General features: G+C 39.2%; 1 protein-coding gene and 2 long non-coding RNA genes across 5 annotated transcripts in view; 1 reads left to right on the top strand and 2 right to left on the bottom strand.

Annotated features, from left to right (window-relative positions):
• The window catches only part of LOC135132153 (monocarboxylate transporter 12-like), a 343,441-nt gene that overhangs the window by 92,558 nt on the left and 230,591 nt on the right, over nt 1–20,292 (bottom strand). The gene's annotated exons all lie outside the window — the stretch shown is intronic.
• On the bottom strand, nt 7,736–8,032 carry LOC135132216 (uncharacterized). The gene is made up of 2 exons (XR_010280984.1): nt 7,953–8,032; nt 7,736–7,890 (listed from the first exon to the last, which is right to left on the bottom strand). It is a non-coding gene; the product is annotated as an uncharacterized LOC135132216 (long non-coding RNA).
• On the top strand, nt 14,796–16,059 carry LOC135133115 (uncharacterized). The gene is made up of 3 exons (XR_010281147.1): nt 14,796–14,930; nt 15,514–15,656; nt 15,714–16,059. It is a non-coding gene; the product is annotated as an uncharacterized LOC135133115 (long non-coding RNA).

The following is a 20,292-nucleotide window of genomic DNA, read 5'->3' as shown; positions in this document are numbered from 1 at the left end:
TCAGACATTGTCCCTAATCAAAATAAGTGACATGACAGTTTCGAAGAGCAATGTGATCATAAAGATCGGAGCAAATTAAAACATCTAGAGTCGGAGTTGCACAACCCTCGTTCAGTCTACCATTGTTTAAAGAGCGAAAGGGCACTTGCGTCGCCAGGGTGTTGTTGAAATACGTAAAAAGAACCAAAGTTCTAAGAGGGAATGAAGACTACCTGTTTATTACATTTAAGAGGCCCTACCATAGGGCAACTGCGCAATCAATAAGCCGCTGGATAAGGTGCTGTCTCGTGGAAGCCGGAATAGATCCCAAATACACTGCTCACAGCACGAGACACGCAGCCACGTCTGCTGCAGAAGCGAGAGGTTTAGATGTAAACATCGTAAAGAGTACAGCTGGATGGTCAGCCAGCTCACAGGTGTTCGCAAAGTTCTACAAACGCCCGATAGAACCAAGAAAAGAATCGTTTGTAGAGGTGTTATTCAATCAACAGGGTGAATAAGTCTAAAATAAGTCTAAGCTTGAATAATGATTATGGCATTAAGCTCTGTAACAGGTATTAAGGAATAAGGACTAAGTTGGTTTGCTCTAAACATCTACGATGTAATCTCGAAGAACGAGACTCGTAATATAATTAAAAATCAAACGAACTTACCTTAAGTGAAGTTCGATTGTAATTATATAAGAGTCTCGTTCGAGATGATTAGAGCCCTCCCAAAAACTTTTATCCTGAAAAATTTTTTCCCCACCCCTAAAGTGGAGAGTTTGGTTACAGCTTAATTCCATAATTTTGGAATGAGCTTTAAACTGTATGACGATTAGCCGCTAGGGTGCGGCGTAGGAGCAGGCGGCGGGAAGCCGAAAATTTAAATTTATTCTCTAAAGCTTGTGGTTGGATCTAGTCAAAGTAGCGGTACTACGATGTAATCATCTCGAACGAGACTCTTATATAATTACAATCGAACTTCACTTAAGGTAAGTTCGTTTGATTTTTAATTTTAGTGGACTGCCGTAAGACATAAAAATGTAAAAACCTCGAAACCCGGTTCCACTGAATGGATTTTCGTAAAACCTTTTCGATTGCATTGTTAAAAGCTTAAATGAAAAAGTTTACCCATCAAAATTTGCCGATCTCTATTACAACAATTTATAACAACAATTAATTGAAGAATGGAAAAATATGAAGAAAAAAAAATTTTGTAGTAACGATTTCAATTTTATATACAATAAGTGATATCTTTATAGTAACTTTAACATTAATTTATAATTTTTTAGCTAAAAATAACAAATTTACAAAAAAAAATTGATAATAAGGCAAATTGCTCAAAATCGTATACATATCGGACCAAATACATATACAGGGTGTCTCAGAAATAAGTACATTAATTTTAATCAGTTATAGAGTTCATTGAACTCAACAACTTTTTTTGGTAGAGTTTTGTCAAGAACTTTTTAATTATCAAGTTAAAAATTGTTAAAGTTATACCCCAATTAAGGTTACCCGCCCATGGATCCTCAGTCACCCATGGACACTAATAATTATTATAATTAATAATTTATGGTCAAAAACAGTTACTAGGATACGTATTTTCCTAATCTTGTCAATGTGACAAACATTTAGAGAGAAATTGAAAATCCTGCTCCCTAATGGCGTACGGAATTTCATCGGCCCAAATGTGGGTGTTGAACACCTCCCCTCGTGTAACCGACCTCATCAGTTGATGGTATAAGAGATACAAAATTTGCTTGTTCGTTTATTTTTCTATTAACCCACTCACAAAAGTTTTGCCTACGTGGTAAGTCTGTTAGTTTCAATAAATGAACTTTCTGGTCCTGAAAGGGGTACATTTGTTCTCTGAGTATCCTCCAAATACTGCTCTCCGATACATCAGACTAGACAGTGATACGTGCTAGTGCCTGGTCGAGCTTCGACACTCTTCAAAACAGCCTCTTCAATATTAGCAATTCTATTACTACGTAACTTACCCCTATCCTGAGGTGCAGGTTTAAAAGATCCGTACTCTCGAAAATGCTGCAACGTTCTTAAAAGTGCGCACATTTGGCAGACGACGATTTGGGAGGTTTTCTGAAAAAATTCGTTGGGCGCGAGTGCCGTTTCCCCGAGCTTCACCGTACGTTAAAACGATATTGGTGCATTCCAAATTTGAAAACAAAGCCATTTCAACACATTTCGTCTATAAATTAGAAATCTGTGCCACACAAACTTTAAAGAGACAACGTTTAATAAAAACATTGACATAAAAATGATTGTCAGTGTCAAAACGGTTGCTACGGTACCTTCTTCATTGTTGTAGTGTTGCTATTATTTAAGTTATTATTTAAGGTGAACATAGATGGATCGTGAATATATGGGTGGGAAAATTCGAAATTCGACTTGAGTTTTCAAAAAAATGCTAGATAAAAAAGTTCTTCCGTTTCACGAGTTCTGTTACTGGTTAAAATTAATGTACTTATTTCTGAGACACCCTGTATAAAAAATAGGTAAAATGTACTGCATTAATAAAAAAGACGTGATTTTCAGGACAAAATAAATATTTATTATTTCATTTTATAAAAACTGAAAAATTGTCAGACAATTATCTAGACTATCATTGTCGTCATCCACCTCATTAATTTTGATGATAGGTGACGGATTAGTACAAATGTTGCCTTTGCATTTTAAGCAAGCTACAGTGCAATTCAATCCACCCTTCCTGCACCCACAAGATGCTATACATCCTGTTTTGCATCTGTAAAATCATTTTCAGTAAGTTTTGTGAAGCTATACGTCATTGTTTCTGGTATCAGTATTTTGCTTTCATATTTCCAACCCCATTCTTCTGGTAATATTTTTCTTCCGAGCCATGTTTGAATTTGCAGGTATACTCTTTTGAAGTGCCCAAAAGCGACATCTGCAGTAGGTGCCAAAGACGCTCATTTAACGCAGCTACTTTTAGCGGTTGCTTTTACAAAAGAGTTGTACTTTAATGTATTTAGAACTTTTATTTTTAAGGGGCAACGTATAAAGCAAGGGTTCATGTAACACCAGCGTTAAAAATATCGTTGCCGTCTTTGCATTCATTTTCAAAAACTGCTGCAGCATTTTGTAAGTCCGGTCGTTTCTCTAAATTTTTTTCAAAGACATTGTTTCTCCGTTGCGAAAAAGCTGACGTCGTGTCACAGCCGGTGACAGAATCTGAAAACGGGATATGCTGTTTACACTTTAGTAATACTGTTTCCAAGCTTTTAGATGAGTATACTTTTTGTGGTGTTTTACGTTTTGCTGGTTTTTGAAAATAAATTTATCGATCTGTTGGTGAAAGCGCAGTCAGTAAAACTAGTATCCACATCCTCAGAAACTACTTACAACGTTTTCGGATTGCAAATTATTTGCAGTTTCAATTAATTTTCAGTTTCCGCTTGACAAGAAAATATTTTATTTTCTGCAAGTGTGTTTCGGAACATATCTATGAGGCTACTCTTATTTTTCTCGTTCGCTAAAATACTACATAAATATTGCATCCATAATTTTTATGTAAATATCTTACATAGTGTTCACAAAAAGTGCCAAAATTTTCATTCAGTTGCCACTTGCAACCGTGTATTAACATCCCATCAATTACGTATGAAAATTTTTGTACATCGTTAACATTCACCGTGATTTCTGCGGTTAGGTCATAAAATGCAGATTTTTTTGTTTTGCGTATTTCGCCATCTTCAAAAAGAGCAAAAGAATGAGGAGCTAATTCGAAAATCATGTAGATTTTAAGTTCTTTGTCTTATTTTTGAAGACGCAAATACGTTGAAACACTTAACAGTAGTGGGTCAATTGGAATGATATTATCATCCACTGTTATTTTACTTAAGAAAGCCAATAAAGAAATAACTTTATAATAATATTCAAAATAATCAAAAACAGAAATTTTGTTTTCGAAGTGCACAAAAACAGCTACGTGTTTAGCCTAGCTAGTTGCAACGTGTACTATTATGTTGCGCCCGTCATCAAACATCTGCTGTTGTTCCTTCTATGTATAATCCCTTCTTCTTCTCATTTTTTTATCTGAGGCCTCAGGACATGTTTGTACTAGTTATCCTATGAAAAATCTAATTTTAAGAGCAACAAATTTCGAGTTTTTAATAGAAAATCAATGAAAACTCAGAAAAAATTATTATTATTTATTTAAATAATTAAAAAACTGAGATCGGCAAAAATAAATGGGTAAACATTTTAGTATTTAGTGTTAAAAACACATTTCAAAAGGTTTTACAAAAATCCATTCAGTGGAACCGGGTTCCGAGGTATAAACCTTACGGCACTCCACTATTTAGAAAGAAATAAAACTATAGTTCATAAGCAAATCCGAAAAATATAAATGGAATGATAAATGAGGAGTACATATAGTATACTCATTATAGTTTGGGCAGTTTAGATAGGATTTATTCGGCAAAATTTTAAGCTGACGTCATCAATTTTTTGGAGGGGATAAACAAATATACAGGCTGACTGCGAAATACATGCAAAAAAAAATGGGGAATAGGTCACAATATGATTATGTCGCTGGCAAAAATTCACGGTCCTAAGTGGTAGCAGTCTCTAGAAAAAATTATTTGAAATTAAATGTAAATTGCTACACGCGCCGCTGGTAATGTTTCGTGACCTACATAATTACTGCAATGAATGGCAGGGGACTCGGTTTAAGAACCAAAAAAGTAACTTTATCAGGCACTTTTTTAATCGCAACGTGAAAAACACGAAAAGGGCCAGTGATTATCGAGCGGTCGTTGAAATCGGTGTATGGTAGAGTTTTCCAATGCAGAGCGTGTCGATATGGTAATTTGTGAACATTTGCATCAGTGGTACAGCATCTCCGAGATCATGGTACCTTCAACCTCAAAAATATTTGCACATATTTCGCAGTCAGTGTTAGCATAACCTAATGTTTATAGACACCAACGCGTGGAGGGGTAATGTCGACTTTTTAGGTTGGCGTCCGGTTCAGTTTAGCCCTATACTAACTACATTGAAAACATCGTCGCGGTTTCCGGAGTTGCATTTTAAAAATACGAGATACAGGGTGACTGCGAAATATGTGCAAATATTTTAACCACGGCATCCCCCACCCTAGTAGAGCCGAAATATAGAAAAAATAAATTAAAAATCGAATGGGGCAAAACCCCCATGAACCACCCACGATACGAAGGCACTGAGCGAGAGTTGGAAAAACGTTCGAATAAAAGCGACCTAAACACTTTCAGTTTCAATTAAAAGTAAAACCGACTTTTTGCTGCTTATCATTCGTTCATTCATTTACTCATTCATCGTTAAAGGTCAGTGTGAAAGTTTTTTGGTAATTTTGATTCTGACGGATGTTTGGTCCTTGTCACAACGATTTTACATTGTTTATTGTAACAGAAATAAGAGCAACTTAGAATGCTACTACCTTTTTACAAGAAATGTTGAAAATGTTGTCCTTGACTAGCAATACAGGCGTCAGAGCGTCGCAAGAGGTTTGTTGATAGGTAAAAAAACACCGGAGTAGCGGCTGCCACTTTCACTTGTTGAAGCTCTTCAATAATTTCTGAACACTGTTGATTTCCGCCAACGAATTGTTTCATCCAACCAATACACGTTTCTCGAAAACCGTCTCTTGAAATCGTACTTGTTGACGAGTATGTGGTGTTCCATCGGACAAAAAGTGAGTTACACAACGTGGACAATCAGTGGGCTCCAAACCGTGGTCTTTGTCAACATGGTATGGATGTGACCGTGTTCTTTTAATGTAGGATGCACTACAAGCTGCGAAAATCCAATTTCTTCTTTCTGTCCCATCACGACCACGATCGTGAGTTTGAGGTTGAAGGTACCATGATCTCGGAGATGCTGTACCACTGACGTAAATGTTCGCCCACACAAATTACCATATCGACACGCTCTGCATTGGAAAACTCTACCATACACCGATTTCAACGACTGCTCGATAATCACTGGCCCTTTTCGTGTTTTTCACGTTGCGATTAAAAAAGTGCCTGATAAAGTTACTTTTTTGGTTCTTAAACCGAGTCGCTCTGTTCCATTCATTGTAGTAATTATGTAGGTCACAAAACAATCCAGCGGCGCGTACAACAATTTACATTTAATTTCAAATAATTTTTTCTAGACACTGCTACCACTTAGGACCGTGAATTTTTGCCAGTGACATAATCATATTGTGACCCATTCCCCATTTTTTTTTTGCATGTATTTCGCAGTCAGCCTGTATATCGCTTTAAAAAAATTATATTTCGAATTAACAAACTTCAGTCCAGGGGACCTCCATATTTATATTCATATTTAGTATGCAGTTTTTACAAAAAAAAATTATAAAGTTGAACAACTTTTACATCACATTTTAACCGGCACATTGATGCATTTTTTGACAAAGTGCTGAAGTTTTTTGCATTCTGAGATAGGAGGTCCCCTGGGGAAAAGTGTCAGCTTTCTTTTGATACCATTTATAATCCTAAAAAATCCACGACTGAGGTAAATAACTCGCGAAAATTCAGAATCTATTGAAACGAGAAATCGCAATTAAACGACCTGTGATGCGGTAGCAGAATGCAGGCTTACTTAGATTCTGACTTGGTTGCAGACTTCAGTATTTTTAAAATGCAATTCCGGAAACTACGACGATGTTTTCAGTGTATTTAGTATTGGGCGAAACCGAACCAGACGCCAGCCTTTGGACACACGAACGCTTCGCGCCCTGCACCCTATTATAAACATACCCCTAAACGTGGAACTTCTTGCTCCGTGGATCATTTAGTTATTGGAATTTGTGCGAATGAAGCTGTGTATTTGGTTGCCTACACTTGGCATAAATAACAGGGTGCCAACAACAGTACGAACAATAAATATTTTTTATATTATATACCGACGTACTTGCGCCAAGATGGCTTGCGCCAAAGTGTCCCGGCGCTAAGTTGGCTTCGCGCCAAAATGGCTTGCGCCAAGTCGGCCCCGCCAAGTTGGCCGTGTCAAGTTGGCCGCGCCAAATAGTCCCATTCCGTGTTATTTCATCCAATTCAAAACCCATTTACTATGTACAGTTTTGAAGTGACGTTATCACATTACTTGTGGGGATGATTAGACAAGTTTGGTTAGGGTTTTACCACCTACATGACAATAATAGGCATATAAAATTTCACAACAATTAGCCAATAACACGTGACGTCATGTTGTGGCGGGAACTCAGCGTTTGACAAGCGCCGTGAAACTCCATAAGCGACAATGTTAACATTTTCGCATTTTATTTAAAAGTGTGGGTATTTATCTAGAAAATAAACACGTGAATAGCTTCTTTCATATCTTTTCTGTGTATCAGGGTGCTTTTTTTGGCGATTTGAGTTTAGAAATACATAATAAAAATAAAAATACAGAACACTGTTTTGGTCTGAATTCCTCGTCATCCAAAATACATCCGTGTGTTTTAAGCGGGAAATCGGAAATTAATATTTTCGTTTGAGGTTACTGTGACGGGTTTAAGTGAAGGTGTGTGATTTGTTTTTAAAGTATGGATAATTGAAGTGATTATGGACGATGTCTTTCCGTCGAACACAAAAACAGATACCTATGTACAAAAGTTAAACAATTTAAACGGCGTAGATCCTTATACAATGAGTGCAAGTGATTTTAGTTTGTGTTTAGACGATGTCCCTATTTTTAGAGTAAGTAAAATAACCCACAATAAAACTCATGCCTTCAAAAGTCTAGAGGCATTTATTCAGTTTTCTCTTTTTTAAACAACTGTGTCTTTCAACATTACAAGTATTATGAGTGGATTTATTTTGATATCCTAAATTTTATGATGGAACATAATCAGGATGGTCCACATCCGACAAATCTGCAGGTTTACCTAAAAGAGCACCAATGTAGTAATTTGTTAGAAACTGTAAATCTAACAGGTAGGTACTGTACCTAAAATAAAATGATCCGAACAAACATAGGAATACTTTACTTTGGCTTCGTTAAATCCACTCGTTTCAAGGCTTTTAACCAAAGCTTCCGCCTTTTCCCCCCATCCTGTATATATTTACCTTTATTGTTGCTAATTGCTGGGAAAGGAAAATAAAATTTGTCCGCATTTCGGGTGCTTCAATTCGCGCAACCCACAACAGCACAAAATTTAGGCATTTTCTCCTAAAATACAAAATATTATAATATTAAGATGCTAGTGTATTTAAAAAACATTGATGTACATTAACAAAGAATTAATTTGCAAAACAAATAATATAAAATGTAGCGAAGTTAACCTGTACATCACATTGGAAAACATTATTTTTCAAGCATATTCAAACGTTATGGTGCATTTTACAGATATCTACACAGTCTAGAAACTGTAACAAACTTACCAAACTATAAAAACACAGTTGACACATTCTCAAATTTAAATGAATTCCGAAAATATTAGCATTGACTCTTATGAGAAAACCGGCTAGTTGTCAAACGCTGCCATCTTGATGACCTCGGATGACGTCAGTGTATTTGGCTAATTAGTCCAGTAGTTTCGGAGATTATCTGTCTAAGAAAATCCGGACAGACGACAAACAGACGAACAGATAGACAGATAGACAGACGGAAACGGAAGACATATTTCTTCGTACTGTAGGAGTCATGAAACGTCTGTGGCGCCATCTATGTAGACCTGACCGCGGCGTTTCCCCCCACGAGAGGGCGAGGAGAATTAGTACTTCTTAGAGTCTCGCTCTGACATGAACACTGCTTTGTATTTTCTCTTGTGTGAACGTTTGTGAATAAATTGTTAATTGTTGGGGATTGAGAGTTATTGAGTCCTGACCAACATCAACCCCACAAATTGGTGACACCGACTAAAAGGCAAATCAACGCGAGGAGAGCGAAAAAACCCAGCCACGTGGTCAAGCAACTCCACGCCGCACCGGGACGAAAAAACAAGATGGCTGGCGACGATGATCAAGGCGAACAAACGCACGCGTCTGCCGCAACCCATTTCGTACTGCCCCCATTCTGGTCAGCCAAGCCAGACCTATGGTTCACAACGGTAGAAGCAAAGTTCCAGATCAGCAAAATTACAAAAGAAGAGACACGTTTCAACCATGTGCTCACCATATTACCACCCGATGTAGCAGCCGAAGTATCCGACGTCATCTTGAAGCCACACGACACGGAGCCTTACACATGTCTCAAACAAGCCATCGTCAGTCGCACCTGCATCACCGAGACGCAGCGACTAAAGCAGTTGTTAGGAGGCCAGGAGTTAGGTTCAAGGAAGCCCTCACAGCTGTTGAGACACATGCAGTCCCTAATACAAAATACGCCCTACGTAAATGCCACGGCGTTAAGAGAATTATTTATTCAACAGATGCCGGTATCCATTCAACCGATCCTTGTGTCACTTACACAAGTCGAAATAGACAAGGTGGCAGAAGTGGCCGACAAAATACTTGAGTCCACCCCGTCGGCAGCGGTGGCGGAAGCACGAGCAAGGTCTCCGCAACCAGGTCCATCACGCTCGAGCGACGTCGACATGATGCAGATGATGTCAAGAATCCTGAAAAAAATGGACAATCTGATGCAACGGCTCGAAGGGGAAAGCAAAAAGCGAACTCGAAGTCGAAGCAGAAGCAGAGAGGACCAGCAGTGCTGGTATCATCGAAAATTTGGGGAGAAAGCCAATAAATAAGTGCACACGACCCTGCAGCTTTCAAAAAAACGGGCACGAGGGCCGCACGTAAGGGCAGCTGCGGTGGCCCGGCAAGCGTCCCGACGCCTGTTCATCGTCGACAAAGGTTCGAAGACACACTTTCTCGTTGACACAGGCGCCGATATCAGCATTCTGCCCGCCAAATTCAAACACAAGTGCGCCCGTGAACCCACCTCGTTGCGACTACAGTCAGCCGATGGTTCGAAAATCCGCGTTTTTGGTCAAATAACCGTCACACTAAACCTTGGACTTCGTCGCGAATTCAAGTGGACTTTTATAGTCGCCGAGGTAACGAACGCAATAATCGGCGCAGATTTTCTCGAACATTATGGCTTGTGCGTGGACATAAAAAACAAAAAAATAAGTGACTCGCGCACATCGCTCTCGGTCGAAGGGTGTTTGAAGCGCGCTCACGAACACGGGATCCACGCAGTCTTCGAAGGTGCGAGTGCAACATATAAACAGATGCTGCAAAAGTACCCAGAGGTCACCCGAACTACAACAACACCACGCGAAACGAAACACGACGTGGTTCACCACATTCCAACTCGGGGACCCCCAGCCCACTGTAGACCCCGAAGACTGCCGTCTGACAAGCTGCGAATCGCCAAAGAAGAATTTCGGCGCATGAGGGAAAATGGCATCATACAGCCGTCCTCCTCACCTTGGGCCAGCCCTTTGCATATGGTCCCCAAAAACAATGGCACATGGCGTCTATGCGGGGACTATCGCGGTCTTAACGCAGTCACAATCCCCGACCGCTATCCAGTGCCGCACATCCAAGACTTCGCCGCCAATTTAAAGGGCAAGACAATTTTCTCCTCATTGGACCTATTAACCGCATATTTTCAGATACCTGTAAATCCAAGCGATAGACCAAAGACAGCTGTCACAACACCATTCGGACTCTTCGAATTCCTGCGGATGCCATATGGGTTAAAAAATGCTGGACAAACATTCCAGAGATTTGTAGACCAAGCATTGTACGGACTCGACTTCGCCTACGCCTATATAGACGACATACTTGTTGCCAGTACGTCAGAACAAGAACATGTCCAACATGTGGAGGAAGTGCTCCGACGTCTGCACAAACATGGCATAGTCATCAACCCAGGAAAATGCAAGTTTGGCGTACCTGAGCTAGCATTCCTTGGCGTCAAGGTTTCAAACAAAGGCCTGGAACCGCTCCCAGAGAAAGTCAGCGCAATAAGAACTTTCCCAAAACCAAAAACTTCAAAAGACTTGCAGAGGTTTTTGGGAATGCTAAACTATTACCGCAGATGGATCAATGGCGCAGCAAATACCCAAGCACCCCTGAACAACCTTCTTCAAGGGTGTTCACGTAAAAACGCCGATTTACGTTGGAACCAGGAAGCTGAGAGAGCTTTCGAAAAATGTAAGTCGGATCTAGCTAACATAACAACACTAACATTCCCCGATCCCAAACTGCCACTCAGTTTAGCAGTAGATGCTTCAGCTGAGGCCATCGGAGGAGTGTTACAGCAGTTGGAAGAATCGTCTCAAAAGCCCCTCGCATTTTTCTCATCGAAATTGACAGCCGCTGAAAGGAAGTACAGCGCCTATGACAGGGAGCTCCTAGCGATCTATAAAAGCGTGATACATTTTAAACACTTTCTAGAAGGTAGACACTTTGTAATCTATACCGACCACAAACCACTCACTTACGCCTTCCAACAAAAACCTGAAAAATGCTCGCCTAGACAGTGTCGACATCTGGACTTAATCTCACAGTTCACCACCGATATCAGACACATTCACGGCTCGAACAATATTCCAGCCGACGCACTATCAAGAATCAGCGCAATTACACGTTCAGAGTTCTCTCTCGCACAACTAGCTAAAGCACAAAAGGAAGACACAGAATTGCAAGAGCTAAAAAAGCAAAGCAAGTTCGCGTTCATCACCATTACAGCACCTGTCATAGACGAACCACTCTGGTATGAATCCAACCACGGGAACAGACTCTACGTTCCAAAAACGTTCCGAAGACACATTTTCGACACCATCCACCAAGTAGCACACCCCGGAGTGAAATCATCCACTAAACAGATTTCGAAGAAATATTTCTGGCCCTCCATGCGGAAAAACATAGCAACATGGGTAAGAGAATGCCTAAAATGTCAGAAGGCCAAAGTGCACAAACACACCCATGCACCAGTTGGCACGTTCGCAAACCCGGATGCCAGATTTTCCCATGTGCACTTGGATATTGTAGGGCCACTACCCTCAGCAAATGGGAAGGAGTACTTGCTAACCCTAATTGATAGATTCACACGATGGCCGGAGGCAACGCCGATTCAAGATATTACAGCTGAAACATGCGCTAAAGCATTTGTCAACACATGGATTTGTCGTTTCGGAACACCAGCCAAAATAACTACAGATAGAGGTACCCAATTCCAGTCATCACTGTTTTCATCCCTGACACAGATGCTAGGCACACACCACATTAAAACCACAGCCTACCACCCACCGAGTAATGGTCTAGTTGAACGTTTCCATCGGTCACTGAAGACATCACTCATGTGCCACGATAGCAAGTGGACTGACGCCCTACCTCTAGTCTTATTAGGCCTAAGAACAACGCTAAAAGAAGACATCAATACATCTGCAGCCGACTTAGTTTACGGTACGTCTCTCCGGCTTCCAGGTGACATGTTTGAGGCAGCAACGTTGAACCCACAGACACTGCCCCCGCTGACAAACCAGTTCGTGGAGCAGTTGAAAGCCCGAATGCAGTGCCTAAAATACCCAGCAGCACGGCACCACAACAAGCCCTACGTCCATATGCCAAACAACTTGCAGCAATCAGAGTTCGTGTTTGTGAGAGTGGATCTTATACGGAAGCCACTTCAGCCCCCATATGAAGGTCCTTTCAAAGTGCTGGAACGCCACGACAAGTTTTTCACCTTGCTAATTAAGGGTAGGGCTGCAAACGTATCCGTTGATAGGTTAAAACCCGCATACGTCGAAAGAATGACAGATTTCACTCCATGCACGAGTACCAACCGTACCGCCAACCCACCAGATGAAGTCTCTAGTGACGATTCCAATTCTGACGCCGAGACAGTCGCGCCCAACCAACAAGCACGAAGCGAGCAGACCGCCCGATCAGGGAGGCGCGTCAGATTTCCATCGCGCTACAAAGATTTCGTCCAATTTCACTAAAATGTAATGCTTATAACTCATTGTACGTAAATAATTGTAAAAACTTTCTAATCGCTCGAGTGTTCGCAACCCTCTCACTGGGGAAGGAGTGATGTGGCGCCATCTATGTAGACCTGACCGCGGCGTTTCCCCCCACGAGAGGGCGAGGAGAATTAGTACTTCTTAGAGTCTCGCTCTGACATGAACACTGCTTTGTATTTTCTCTTGTGTGAACGTTTGTGAATAAATTGTTAATTGTTGGGGATTGAGAGTTATTGAGTCCTGACCAACATCAACCCCACACGTCGAAAAAACGCAAAAGTAGAGCGTCGGTCGACGGACTCGATTATAATAATTCCTTCGTTTACACTCGGGAAATAAAAACACAACGACAAATCACATATAGTCTTTGCCATTTCTATTGAAACACCACTTGTTAATCGTAAATTTGTCAACGTTGATATTCAGACAATTTTCTAAATAAAAGCCGTTGTCAACCAACCGAAAGCTGTTACCAATTGCTAAATTTTAAGCAAAATCAACAGGTGGTGTTTCAACAGAAATGGCAAAGAAAATAGAGTGATAATATTTTGAAATGTCAGTTTATTTTATTGATTAAATCAAGAATTGCAAAACTGAATACTTTGAAGTTATTGTAATCATGCATAGATAATGCCAACGTGGTTGGCGAAACGTGTCGACAAATATATTGTGTGTTTTCGGTGTTGTGGAAATACACGCTCAATAAAATACAGAATGTTCGAAAAATTATAAAATTTAATTTTGCGAATTTTATTTTTCCTTCCAGAGCGTAAGCAAAGAAAGTATTGTAATCAAGTCTATCGGGGACGACTGGCTACTTTTATGTTTTCTCGACATTTCATGACCCATAGAGAATGAAAAATTAGGTCTTGTGGCTCACTTTGTGTATCGTCTGTTCAGACTTTTATTAGGTAGATAATCTCCAAAACTACCGAACCGATTGTATTTTAATTGTATGTTAAGAATATCGTGTAGATGGTAAAACTCTAACCAAAATTTGCCTAATCAATGTCACGACATCTCAAAAACGTTTATAATAAATTTTATAAAACAGCATAATCTTGTATTTGTTTTATTGAATACAAATTCGCAAAATCATTTTTTTTTTATTTTTCGAAGAAGCGGGATTTGTGGCATTGCACTTAGGCGGCGAGGGAACTCCTGCCGCAATAACTTTCAACCAATTTTTTTCTGATATTTTAACTTAATTTTTCGTGAAGTTAAGAATACATGGGAAGTGAAACCACTTGTTACAACTACCTTTTTTTATGAAACTTTACAATTAACGTAATGCGACATTATAGTAGACTCTAAGGTCATTCACGGCTTGCGGTCTTGTGAACATTATGAAAAATACACAACAACAGTAAAAATGTTTTTATAGTGTGGTCAATGTTGTATGTTTTCGATTGTGACTTCATAAGCACTTTACAGAGGATATCTCATAAAATTAAATAAAAACCAACAGTTCCACGTTACAAAAACAGTTAGGTTTATTTTTCTTAACATAGGATAAGGTCCTTGGCCAGGCAAGCGGATTACGTCCCCCACTATAACGGAACAATGATGTGATTATCACACAATATCTTTTATTCACAATCGGTCAGTAATTTGAAACTTTCAAACTTTTTAAAAGTTTGGAAGTGAGCTATTACATACTTCACTTCAATCTCAAGGGTGAAAAGTGACATGTGTCACTTATGTGTCACTTTCCACCCAAGAGATGGAAGTAACTGTCACTTTCCACCCAAGAGGTGGAAGTGATTGTCACTTTCGACCCTAAAACGTTACGTATGTGTAATTAATGGTAGATGGAAATCGGCGATTATAAATATCTCAAGGAGAGCTTGTGGTGAAAACTTTGTCACTTTTTCATTGGTGCCCCCACTTTATTTCACACGGCCATTACCTTGAGTTTGACGTTGGTCAATGTTAATACAAGTTGAATTTTATTACCAATTTGCGGGATAAATCTACTGTTCTTCACAGTGAAAAATTGTAAGGTAAGTTTTAGCATTAATGGAATGGTCATATATTAATGGAAGTTTTAATGATAAATAAAGTTGTGGTAACAAATTGAGGTTATGTCAACTCGTGTGTTACCCCAAGGAGGTTTAAATGTATAGAGAGAGTATACCGTGTACCTTCCATATATCAAAGTGCGACCAACATCTCTCGGGTGAGAGGAGTGAGGCGCGAGAGGTTTACTGTACTGCAGTACAGTGGCTGACGAGTTTCAATTTCATACAATTTCAAGAAAAACAAAAAATATTGGTTTTTAAACAAAATGTGTGGTTAATGCACTTCCCACACGTTCACGTATCTGGTCTTTGCAAACATCCACTAAAATCTAGAACAATGACAAATGTGTTAAAACTAATAGACAGCAGTAAAATCTAGTTCCGCCACTGACTCGTTCAATTGCTTATGCGTCAATTCACGAATGTGTACGAACACCATACGAACAGCAGAGAGGGTTTGTATATGTGCTACACAAAACAACGAGCGCAGTACTCTCTCTATACATTTAAACCTCCTTGTGTTACCCACTCAAGTAATGTACTTGAATTATTAATTATTTTATAGATGTAGGAGGTAATAGGATTCAAAATAATGGGTTTTTGTGCACCAAACTGACGTTTGAATGAAGGTATTCTGTCGTTATCCTACTAGAAGAACCCAATGGACAACAAATAATGGTAGAGCAAATCAGACAGCAAAAGATTGAGGTGAGATAATAAGATTAAGGCATTTAATAATTTAAGATATTGATTGTGTCTTTAAAGGAATATTTTGCCATATTTAATACATCAATGTTCCTGGAGACTCTGAAAAGTTCGTGGAACCATCTAGTTCGAGTCCATTGTGAAACTTAGAAATGAATTCTTTGTATGCCTGGTGTGAATATGAGGAAATGTTAAAACGTACAGATGGAATTGCCAATCCACATATGTTTTTATTGAACAAGTGTATAGTGATCGAGTGCATTTTGAACTGTGATAATTTAAAAACTAAACTAATTCATAGGTTTATTACTTTTAGTTTTAAGCAAAAAAATTACAATATCCCAACTTTGCAGGGACAGTAAAAGCATGTTATAAAATAACTGGTAATTACTCTTTGTTTTTCTTTGTTTTTGTTTTAATAAATTGTTACATTTTACTTGTAGTCTTATTCATGAATAACACATTTTATCGATAATTTCGTAGATTATACTACTGCTTCGTAGTTTTTATAGTTCATGCCATACATTCATGTGAATATTTGAAATTGTAAACTCTGAAATTTTCAAATTTAGCGCCCAATGTGGTATAAATTATGGACAGTGTGACTTCTCTGGTGGTACTGTGATACAAATGCCTGCCTTGGTTAGACTGCTTATTAAAGGGTCGCTAGTAACAAAATAAAAGGAGAATAAATTTTGTGTCTTCTAATAACCTTAAACTAAAACAAAGTGATACATCGTACCCAAAACTATTCTATGTTATGAGGTAGTTTTATCGTTAGGACGATTATAGAAATTAAAATTAAACACAGAATTAGCGCAACCTTGCACTGTGATAGATAATAATCCCTGTTTTAGGTCTCTTCACTCTCTGCTAGTAACATTGAATTCTTGTGCTTGTCTTGAGGTTGATGGGCCAGTGGAAGATGTACTTGGCTCAGGGATATTTCCTTTTAGCATAATATGTAGCTATTTTTAATTGGCTGTCCAGCGAATTGTCTACATAACCTTCCGCTACTGCACTGGATTTCCAACCTCCTAGCCTTTTTAAGTGGAGCACATTTCCACCGCTGTTAACCAACAAAGTTGCGGCCGTGCGCCGGAAACAATGTCCGGTGAAGGTTTCCACGTCATGTAGCTTCAAGTAGGCTGCAGTTTTTTTTGGAAATTGTGAAATGCTATTATGGCCAAACGGCCTAATATACAGGGTGACTGCGAAATAAGTGCAAATATTTTAACCACGGCATCCCCCACCCTCGTAGAGTCGAAATATAGAAAAAATAAATTAAAAATCGAATGGGGCAAAACCCCCATGAACCACCCTCGATACGAAGGCACTGAGCCACCTTGTAAACAGAGTTGGAAAAACGTTCGAATAAAAACGACCTAAACACTTTCAGTTTCAATTAAAAGTAAAACCGACTTTTTGCTGCTTATCATTCGTTCATTCATTTACTCATTCATCGTTAAAGGTCAGTGTGAAAGTTTTTTGGTAATTTTGATTCTGACGGATGTTTGGTCCTTGTCACACCATTGTTTATTGGAACAGAAATAAGAGCAACTTAGAATGCTACTACCTTTTTACAAGAAATGTTGAAAATGTTGTCCTTGACTAGCAATACGGGCGTCAGAGCGTCGCAAGAGGTTTGTTGATAGGTAAAAAAACACCGGAGTAGCGGCTGCCACTTTCACTTGTTGAAGCTCTTCGATAATTTCTGGACACTGTTGATTTCCACAAACGAACTGTTTCATCCAACCGATACACATTTATCGAAAACCGTCTTTTGCAATCGTACTTGTTGACGAGCATGTGGAGTTTGATCGGACAAAAAGTGAGTTACACAACGTGGACAATCAGCGGGCTCCAAACCCTTTACTTTGTCAACATGGTATGGATGTGGCCGTATTCTTTTAATGTAGGATGCACTACAAGCTGTGAAAATCCAACTTTTTCTTTCTGTCCTATCACGGCCACGATCGTGAGTTTGAGGTTGAAGGTACCATGATCACGGAGATGCTGTACCACTGATGCACCAATTACCATATCGACACAATCTGCATGGGAAAACTCCACCATAAACCGATTTCACCGACCGCTCGATGCTAACTGGCCCTTTTCGTGTTTTTCACGTTGCGATTAAAAAAGTGCCTGATAAAGTCACTTTTTTGGTTCTTAATCCGACTCACTCTGTTCCATTCATTGTAGTAATTATGTAGGTCACAAAACAGTCCAGGGGCGCGTACAACAATTTACATTTAATTTCAAATAATTTTTTCTAGACACTGCTACTACTTAGGACCGTGAATTTTACCCAGTGACATAATCATATTGTGAGCTATTTCCCGTTTTTTTTTTGCATGTATTTCGCAATCACCTTGTATTCGAGGAAAAATCTATCATTTTGGACGTTATTACGCAGACTAACATATTCTTTTACAGTTTGTAGCCATTCTTTGTTGGTAATAAATAACGAATGTTCTTGTTTGGTACGTTTTTGTGTCTGGAAGTGTAATCATAATTTTGTTGTCCGAAATACGGAAGTCATGCATTTTGATTTTAAAAAGTTCGTCGGTACGACAGGCATTAGAAATTCCTATTATTAATGCAGCCTAGAATGTAAAATATTTAGTACGTTATAATTATGGAGACCTCTATATATTTTGACCTTTTGAGGAAGAAACTCCATTGCTGCTTCTTTTAAGAATTCTTCTATGTTCTCTTTCGTAAAAATGCTAGATTTTTTAGCTCTGTATCCCACATTTTGCTTTTTCAGGTAGGCTATTAGTTTTCCAAATTTGGAAATATCAACTTTATGTTTGATATTTAATGTAGTTCGTAGCATTGAATAACTTGCCCATAAAGTTGGTTTCCTATCTTGAGACAGTACGCCGAAATACGTCAGGATAACATTTTCCGACGTGATATTTTGTACTTTATTCTCGGCGCACCAATCAATGTATGCTTGGTAAGCCTTTATTTGATAACGGGACTTGCTTTTTTCTGGCAAAAGGTTCCCAGTCACTTTTTTGCAGCTTCCCGAAGTTCGGGAGGAGTACAATTCATATCATCATCAGACATTTTAAATAAAATTTTATTAATTAAACGTCGCTTGTCAAGTTACGTCAATTCTTGTATTTTTCAACGCCTGCTGAGTGACTCATATTAAACAGAAATCAACGTTTTAAATTAGTACATTTTTATTTTATTTTCAAACTAATTAAAACGACTGAATAAAATAGTATACAAATCTCGGCAAAAGTACCATTCCTGTGTCTCGAGAACTAGCTCACCTCGAGGCTGCGTCTCTCGGTAAACTGTAGTCCTCTCGATAGAAATGGAATACTTTCCGCCTCGGTATGTAATATAATATAGTTGCATTTTACCAGTGGACTATCAGCAGCAACGTTGAATTCCCTCGTTAAACTTTAATCACTATTTACAAGTAAACCAATATTAAATGATTCTCTTATTTACATCACTTCCTATTTTACAATCTGTATACACAATTGTTACAAATGACTCTTAAATGTTCAGTTGGACCATAAAACTCATAAGAAACGCCAGAGTGGAACATCCAACACTAGTACACACAAAGGATTAAATTACCATTTAATTTTTACTTTCTTAACTATGAATTAAAAATAAAACCAAAAATTTACGTTGTTACGAACTTTTGACTTTTCAATTTAAATTCCAAAGCCACCTTCTAAGGACCAATAAAATTCTCTTATTAGATTAGAAATGCGTCACCAATTTAAATATAAACTTTAGGAGTAAATTATTATGCTAAAATGTAGGCCCATCAAATTTTGTAGTTTACGCTTCTTAAAAACGTGTAACGATGTGCTCCCGTTCGACCGCCGAAGAGCGAGTGATCCCCTCCAGCCGCCCCTCTTCCTACAGCCGGCCACGACTTACGCCGCGTGTCGTGACGATAAGGCCAGCTCTAAATTCGCTCCGATTTCCGTAGAAGAGGTAGAGTGTGCCTCGGCATTAACCGGTACGCTCTGCCCCTCCCTCTACCTTTCGGCCCTACAGGCATCAACCGGAAGACTTCCCGACATCCCGCTTTAACCGGGGGATATTCCGCTCCGCCTCCAGGCATCAACCCGAGGATTACCGTTCCAACCGACCGTCCCCCAGGCATCAATCAGGGATATTCCGCTCCGCCTTCAGGCATTAACCGAAGGATTACCGACCCAACCTAGCGCCGCTCGGCATTAACCGTTGCGTTCCGCCCCATAACCGCCGTCCACCGTTTATACCTAAATCGTATGCTTGAGTTTATGGTTGTATGAGCTGTGTGTTAAATAAATACTGTCATATACAAGGTGATTGCGAAATACATGCAAAAAAAAAATGGGGAATAGCTCACAATATGATTATGTCACTGGGTAAAATTCACGGTCCTAAGTAGTAGCAGTGTCTAGAAAAAATTATTTGAAATTAAATGTAAATTGTTGTACGCGCCGCTGGACTGTTTTGTGACCTACATAATTACTACAATGAATGGAACAGAGCGAGTCCGATTAAGAACCAAAAAAGTGACTTTATCAGGCACTTTTTTAATCGCAACGTGAAAAACATGAAAAGGGCCAGTTAGCATCGAGCGGTCGGTGAAATCGGTTTATGGTGGAGT

Source organism: Zophobas morio, unplaced genomic scaffold (genome assembly GCF_036711695.1).
Source record: "Zophobas morio isolate AGI-343-1 ecotype UQ-CSIRO unplaced genomic scaffold, CSIRO_AGI_Zmor_V1 ptg000021l, whole genome shotgun sequence".
Taxonomy (NCBI): domain Eukaryota; kingdom Metazoa; phylum Arthropoda; class Insecta; order Coleoptera; family Tenebrionidae; genus Zophobas; species Zophobas morio.
This window is presented reverse-complemented; position numbering and strand designations above follow the sequence as displayed.